Here is an 8,791-nt window from a genome sequence, read left to right on the forward strand (position 1 = left end):
ATTTGACATCTTCTTTAGAGATGGTGTAGGTCTTCAAAATATTATCTAACAAAACCAGATTTTGTCCCAAATTCTGCAGCATAACCAGAGCCCACAAATATCCAACTTCCCGCAGCCCCAAGAGCCACGAAGAAATTTTCAATGATCGCTCCCTATATTAAAACTAAAAGCAAATGACTCGGAAAAGTTGATATTTTGCTTCAGTCCGTTTGGACAACTATGCCACAAACAAACCGATCACATCCGCTCAAGAGTTGGACATGATAAGGCACTATGAATGTAGTATTATTATAAATTAGTAGTCACAACATTTGAGGTGACACTTACTTTAGTTGGAAAAATATGATAACCTAAATTAATTTTAAGGAAAGCTAATGAAAAATTTTTGTATAATTTTGAATTTTAACGATAATGATAAAATAAAGGATAAAGTGAATAATATCAAGTTTGACTTTTTAGTGTAAAAATGTGATTTTTGGTTAAAGTAAACAGTACATCGGACTTTTCGTTAAAACTCTCGTAATTTTAACCTACTGCTGCTGTCTATCCCAAAAGAAAATTTTAAACTTGAATTTTAAATTTAACAGTTATGTGACATACTTTAATATCTTTTAAAATTTTACTTTAATAATTAATTAAAATTAATTTGAATCTGCTATCAAATTTGACAATAACTGTTTTTGTTGTCAATCTACATCATGCTAAATAAGAATTGGTATTCCGATTGAAAAAAAAAAAAAACACTAATATTGTGTTTGTTTGACTATTCTTGTTAATATGTACTATTTAACATCATATTTGGAGATACTCTTGGTAATTATCATAAACTTTCGTTATAACTTAAAGTAGTTAAAGATCTACAGTAATTTTGCCTTTAAACCGGATATTTTTATCTTTCGAAGTAGACGAACATGAACCGACTAGTTTAGGAATAAAATACTTCAAACAGATATTACAACCAAAATTAAAAACTTCAAACAGATAAGAAGGAGCTGGGTCCTGCTAGTTTGGTGAGCTATGACCTGGTGCATCCAATGATCCATCCACAACTGTGACCAAATGCAAATTCTAACAAATTTGAGAATGATTATTTTATTTAAAAGTTTAAACGACCTTCTGGCCGGTAGATCGGGTGACTTGAGCCCGTGGTTCAGTCTTCGTCAACCAATAAATTTTTGGGTTTGCATAAATGAAGGAGACCTATTTGTCGATTTCTTTTCCCGAAATTGTATTGAGCTACCAAATTTTTCCTTTTAAATTTTATTTTTAAATGATTATCTATCTGAACTTTTATAATTAATATTTTCATTGACAATAAATTTTGAATTTTTTATCCAATTTTCAATTCATCTAGGTCAGATAGACATCACATGATAACTGTACGAAGGCAAAAAGGTTGTTTTGTTTTGCTAATTTGGGCACAAAACCAATACTTTGCAGTTGCTAATTGGACTACCATGGCCAATTCAAACATAAATTGTACGGAATCAACTAGCGGAAGAGAAGTTCGACCAAAAAAAATAGTGGAAGAGAATATGTTGTCAACATCAAAAAATAAAATTACTTTATTGCCCTCAAGCATTTTCCAAGTGACCAAAATGAATAGAAAATTGGATATTTTTTTTTAAAATTAAATGTTAGAGGAAATTAGCTAATTCTAAAAGTCCATCGAAATAATCGGTTAAAATTAAAGTTCAGGGCATGAATCGAAAAATACCTAATAAAGAATAATGGACAAGATCATACAAAAGGCAAGTCGACATTAGGGGTAATTTTTGGTCGAATCGGATTGGAAGTAAGCATTCCAATGCGAATTCAAAAATGTTTCGGAATCAAATATTATTTCCAATGTTGAAATTTTGGATTGCCGAAATTATCAAAAATTTTGGAATCAGTTTTATATTGAAATTTTCGGAATATAATGCGGATCTTCTAAATTTTGTAAGACTTCGAAACTTTTCAAACTTTTATGTAACCACCATTCAATATATTTGTCTGAATTTTTACTATATTTGTAAGCCATTATGTGTGTATATGACATAAAATCATATTAGACAAGATAAAATAAGGGAAGTGTTATTAGCACTTCAAAAATCTCATTCTACACTCCTCACAAGTGTATTTCTCTTTTCAAATATAGAAAGTTTGAAGTGTAGAATAAAATAAAAAGCATATACAAAAGTCGTTGGTTGCTAGACTTTTCCCTTGGAGTACATTTGGGTTTTTTTTTTTTTTTTTTTTTTTTTAACAAATGATATTATCTGCAGGGAGGGGAGTGGGTTTAGCCTCACAATAAGCTAGCAATAATGTGATTAAAATTCGTCTTTGGCGAGAATCGAATCTAAGACTTCTCACTTACAGGTGAAAAGGAATACCACTAGACTGTTTTATTAAGTGGCACGTTTGGATTATTAAGGGCTCATTTGTAAGTGCTTTTAAAATGATTGAAAATGCTTTTGATGAAATATTTTTGAAACTAATCCTTAGTAAAAATCCAAGTCGATCTTGGAAAAGCATATAGCTGGTGCTTCTTCCAAAAGGCACTTATAAGTGCTTTTGAAATCTAAAATCAATTTCACTAAAAATATTTTCACTCATTGTAAAAATACACTTCCAAATGAGCCCTGAGTCATTTAAATGTCATGCCAAAGGACCTACACATTCAGAATTCAAAGAGCAAGACACACACACACATATACATATGTGATAAATAACCTTGCTTAACCAATTTAGAATGTACATGACTATCGCAGGGTTAAAATCCTACGTTTTCAGTGAAGATAGGATTATAAAATAATACCATCGTGATGTTGGCATGACTTACTTTTAACTTTAGATACTGTAATTTTAAAATACGTCAAACTATTAATTTTATAATTAAAACCTAAAGGGAGTTGGACGTTGGAAGCAACTTGGAAGTATATAATGCAAGTTGATCTGGAGCAATCTGATCTACATAAATTTCTTCTATATATATATATATATATATGGGTAGAGAATATATATTTTTAATGTGATCAAATGTCTAGCCTATTTTTTTGAAAGGAAATAAGAAATCGTCCAAATTAGTGGAAGCCCAACTAGGATTAAAGGCTTTTGTTTTATTTTTCAATGAGAAATTTAAGATAAAAGTTGTTGGGAGTACTAAATACATATTCCATCTCTGTCACATACACATAGTACACAGTACTACACAAGGTTTCTAAAAATCTTAATATTGATTTTTTTTTATTTGCATTAATATACTCCTAAATTTAATAAAATAAAATAAAATATAGACCAACGATGCAACACATTGTTAAGTTTGAGAATTAAAAAAACTAATATGAGGATTCGAAAACTAAAATTAAACTAAAAATAAAGTTCATGAGACCATTACTACAATTAAGTCTGTTAGAACTTTAGACTATCAATTTCATTACAAGTTGGAAGTACTTGTACCTCATCCATATTCAATATTGATGCAAATTAAAGCAAAAGTGCAAACAACTTTACATTTGCCTTAATTTTTGTCCCAAATACTGCAGACCCAAGAGCCACGAAGAAATTTTCAATGATCTTAAAACTAAAACCAAATGACTTGGAAAAGTTGATATTTTGCTTCAGTCCATTTGGACAACTATGCCAAAAACAAACCGATCACATCCGCTCAAGAGTTGGACATGATAAGGCATTCTGAATGTAGTATTATTATAAATTAGTACTCACAAAATTTGAGGTGATACTTACTTTAGTTGTAAAAATATGATAACCTAAATTAATTTTAACCTACTGCTGCTGTGTATCCCAAAAGAAAATTTTAAACTTGAATTTTAAATTTAACAGTTATGTGACATATTTTAATATCTTTAAAAATTTTACTCGTAAAATTTTATACACAAATTTTAAATTATAAAAAATGTTGTGAACCAATAAAAAGTAGGGACATTAAGATATGGGTCCAAAAAATTGACGTATTATTGGTTTTAATCCAATTTTTTGAAATTTCTGATATAGGTCCACTTAACTATCTTTTAAACCTATTTTACCCCTTGTTTTCAAAATTTGAATATTTAAAAATCTGCAATCTACTAAACATTTAAAAAAACGTTTCAATTCTTTACCCTTTAATAAAATAAAATATTTTTATCATAGATTAAGTTGCAAAAGTACACAACCTAATTAAAAGGTACTAATACATAAATGTACATATACCTACAAGTAAGATATCAAACGAAGAAAATATATTTAATCAATAGGTAGATAAATGAACTGAAAGGTACAAATACACAATTTGCCTACCTATAAGCAAGATAAATTACTATGTAATATAGGAAAACATATAGATATAATCCACCTATAATTGAGGTAGGTTATATAACAAAATCTTGTGATACAGGTAGATTAATATCGGCCATGAAATCAATTAATATGAGTAAAAATACAACTCAAATGAACATCCAATTTTGACCATGAAATTAACTAATTTGAACACAACAAGCAATTTGATGAAAGAAGCCAACCGACCTCCATTCTTTGATCAAACAGAATCAAATTTCATATATAGTGGAAGCCTGAGAAGAGAAGAGGAAAACTGAACAATGATAAAGAAGAAGAAGATTTGCAAGGCAAACGATAAATCCTGACTAAGAAATTTTTTTTTGATAACAAACTAAAAAGAAATAATAGATAAATGAAGAAGAAATGAAGAGGTGTTATATAGGAATTAATTTTATTCCAACAATTATCCTATCATTAAGGGAATTTTATTCTTTAAACCTCAAATAGGTAAAACTTGTCACAAATACTAATCCTAAAATCAAGGGATAATATTGATTACTTATAAGTAATTTTAGGAGTAAATTCGTATGAAAATGAAAAAAAAACTGACATGGAATAGAATTAGACTTATCTCAAAAATGGCTCACAAAATTGGATTCATATCAAGTTTCCCCTAAAAAGTATGGTCGGTCAACACGTTTTAAACCAATAAAAAAACTAATAAACAAACTTTAATAATTAATTAAAATTAATTTGAAGCTCCCTGTCAAATTTGATAATAATTGTTTTTGCTGTCAATCTACCTCATGCTAAATAAGAATTGGTATTCCGAATTGAAAAAAATACTAATATTGTGTTGGTTTTACTTTTCTTGCTAATATGTACTATTTATCATATTTGGAGATACTCTTGGTAATTATCATAAACTTTCGTTATAACTTAAAGTAGTTAATGATCTACAGTAATTTTGCCTTTAAACCGAATATTTTTATCTTTCGAAGTAGACGAACATGAACCGACTAGTTTAGGAATAAAATACTTCAAACAGATATTACAACCAAAATTAAAAACTTCAAACAGATAATAAGGAGCTGGGTCCTGCTAGTTTGGTGAGCTATGACCTGGTGCATCCAATGATCCATCCACAACTGTGACCAAATGCAAATTCTAACAAATTTGAGAATGATTATTTTATTTAAAAGTTTAAACGACTTTCTGGCCGGTAGATCGGATGACTTGTGCCCGTGGTTCAGTCTTCGTCAACCAATAAATTTTTGGGTTTAATGAATGAAGGAGACCTACTTGTCGCTTTCTTCTCCCGAAATTGTATTGAACTACGAAATTTTTCCTTTTAAATTTTATTTTTAAATGATTATCTATCTGAACTTTTATAATTAATATTTTCATTGACAATAAATTTTGAATTTTTTATCCAATTTTCAATTCATCTAGGTCAGGTAGACATCACATGGTAACTGTATAAAGGCAAAAAGGTTGTTTTGTTTTGATAATTTGGGCACAAAACCAATAATTTGCAGTTGCTAATTGGACTACCATGGCCAATTCAAACATAAATTGTACGGAGTCAACTAGCGGAGGAGAAGTTCAACAAAAAAAAAAAAAAATTAGTGGAAGAGAATATGTTATCAACATTAGAAATAAAATTACTTTATTGCCCTTAAGCATTTTCCATGTGACCAAAATAAATAGAAAATTGGATAAATTTTTTTTCAAAATTAAATGTTAAAGGAAATTAGCTAATTATAAAAGTCCATAGGAATAATCGGTTAAAATTAAAGTTCAGAGCATGAATCGAAAAATACCTAATAAAGAATAATGGACAAGATCATACAAAAGGCAAGTCCACATTAAGGGTAAATTTTGGTCGAATCGGATTGGAAATAAGCATTCCAATGCAAATTAAAAAATGATTGGAAATCAAATATTATTTCCAATTTCGAAATTTTGGATTGTCGAAATTATCAAAAATTTTGGAATCAGTTTTATATTGAAATTTTCGGAATATAATGCGGATCTCCTAAATTTTGCAAGACTTTGAAAGTTTTCAAACTTTTATGTACCCACCATTCAATATATTTTTCTGAATTTTTGCTATATTTGTAAGCCATTACGTGTATATAAGACATAAAATCATATTAGATGTAACATCCCACATCGCCCAGGGGAGTGATCCTTAAATGTATATTCACATCTCTACCTAGCACGAGGCCTTTTGGGAGCTCACTGGCTTCGGGTTCCATGGGAACTCCGAAGTTAAGCGAGTAGCGCACGAAAGCACTCCCAGGATAGGTGACCCATCGGGAAGTTCTCGTGTGAGTTCCCAAAAACAAAACCGTGAGGGCGTGGTCGGGGCCCAAAGCGGACAATATCGTGCTACGGTGGTGGAGCGGGCCCGGGAAGTGGTCCCATCCGGGCCGGGATGTGACATTGGTATCAGAGCCAATCCCTGGCCGGAAGTGTGCCGACGAGGACGTCGGGCCCCTAAGGGGGGTGGATTGTAACATCCCACATCGCCCAAGGGAGTGATCCTTAAATGTATATTCACATCTCTACCTAGCACGAGGCCTTTTGGGAGCTCACTGGCTTCGGGTTCCATGGGAACTCCGAAGTTAAGCGAGTAGCGCACGAGAGCACTCCCAGGATGGGTGACCCATCGGGAAGTTCTCGTGTGAGTTCCCAGAAACAAAACCGTGAGGGCGTGGTCGGGGCCCAAAGCGGACAATATCGTGCTACGGTGGTGGAGCGGGCCCGGGAAGTGGTCCCACCCGGGCCGGGATGTGACATTAGAAGCCATTACGTGTGTATATAACATAAAATCATATTAAACAAGACAAAATAATACCAATTACCATCCAAATTTTTTGAAAATTTTCAGAATCAGAAATGTAGAGACTCGGAACGAAAATCGTTGGTTCATATTAGAAGTTCCAATCCAATTAAGTTGCACCCGTAGTCTACACTAATAAATACGAAGATATATATACTTATATATTGCACATGAGAAGAAATAATATCGAAAAGTTAAAATTTAGGGTAAAGTACAAAAAACTACGTTAACTATGGTGTCACGACACTTTTATACCTTATCTTTTAAAATTGATAATGTCATGCCTCATCTTTAGAATTTGGTCCAATGTTATACCTTCCGTTACTTGGCAGTTTACTTTTCAGTTAAATGCTGACGTGGCTTGATCCGGGTCCCACTTTCTATTAAAAAATTAATAAATATTACTAAAAAATCATTTAATAATTTTTTAAATATTAAAATAATAAAGAAAAGTTGAAAAAAAAAAAAGAACCTTTTGTTTGTACCCAGAAAAAAAGGAGGAAAAAGAAGAAGAAGGGGGAAGAAGAAGAAGAAGGAGGAAGAAGAAGAAGGAGAAGGAGGAAGAAGGAGGAGGAGGAAGAAGAAGAAAGAGGAGGAAGAAGGAGGAGGAGGAAGAAGAAGAAGAAGAAGGAAAAAAAAAAAACTCAAATTTGCAAAAAAAGGAGGAGGAAGAAGAAGAAGAAAAAAAAAAAACCCAAATCTGCAAAAAAGAAGGAGGAAGAAGGAGGAGGAGGAAGAAGAAGAAGAAGAATAAATAAATAACCCGAATCTGCAAAAGAAAAAGAAGGAAGGAGGAGGAGGGAAAAAAAAAAAAACCCAAATCCTATTGAGGTGGAATCGGGAAACTTTCGTGATCTCCTTCTTCTTCTTCTTCCTCCTTCTTCCTCTTCTTCTCTGGGGGGTTACTAAGGGGCTTTTTTTTTTTTTTTTGTACTTTTCTTTTAATATTTAAAAATTATTAAATAATTTTTTTTAGTTTTATTAATTTTTTAATAGAAAGTGGGATCTGGATCAAGCCACATCAGCATTTAACTGAATAGTAAACGGCCAAACCAAATTCTAAAGATGAGGTATGAAAGTGTCGTAACACTAATAGTTGAGGTAGTTTTTTGTACTTTATCCTAAAATTTACGTAGCTTACTTACCCAAACAAAATGGTGATAAAGATAGTGGTTGCTTGCTTCAAAGTTCAAACAAAGTCTTCTGGTTTTAGGGGATATATCCAAATTAAAAAGCATATGGAAAAGTCGTTGGTTGCTAGACTTTTCCCTTGGAGTACATTTGGGTTTTTTTTTTTTTTTTAAACTTTGCTGGAAGGGGAATGAGTTTAACCTCATAATAGGTTAGCAATAATGTGATTCAAATTCGTTTTTGGCGAGAATCAAATCTAAGACTTCTCACTTACAAGTAAAAAGGAATAACGCTAGATTGTTTTATTAAGTGGTACGTTTGGATTATTAAGGGCTCGCTTGAAAGTGCTTTTAAAATGATTGAAAATACTTTTGGTGAAATATTTTTGAAACTAATCCTTAGTAAAAATATAAGTGGATCATGGAAAAGCACATAGTTAGTACTTCTTCCAAAAGGCACTTAAATGTGCTTTTGAAATCCAAAATCAATTTCACCAAAAATATTTTCAATCATTGTAAAAGTACACTTTCAAACAAGCCCTGAGTCATTTAG

This window comes from the organism of the source record quoted next, unplaced genomic scaffold (assembly GCF_019419815.1).
Source record: "Pyrus x bretschneideri cultivar Hongxiangsu unplaced genomic scaffold, Pyrus_bretschneideri_v1 Contig6, whole genome shotgun sequence".
Classification (NCBI taxonomy): Eukaryota; Viridiplantae; Streptophyta; class Magnoliopsida; order Rosales; family Rosaceae; genus Pyrus; species Pyrus x bretschneideri.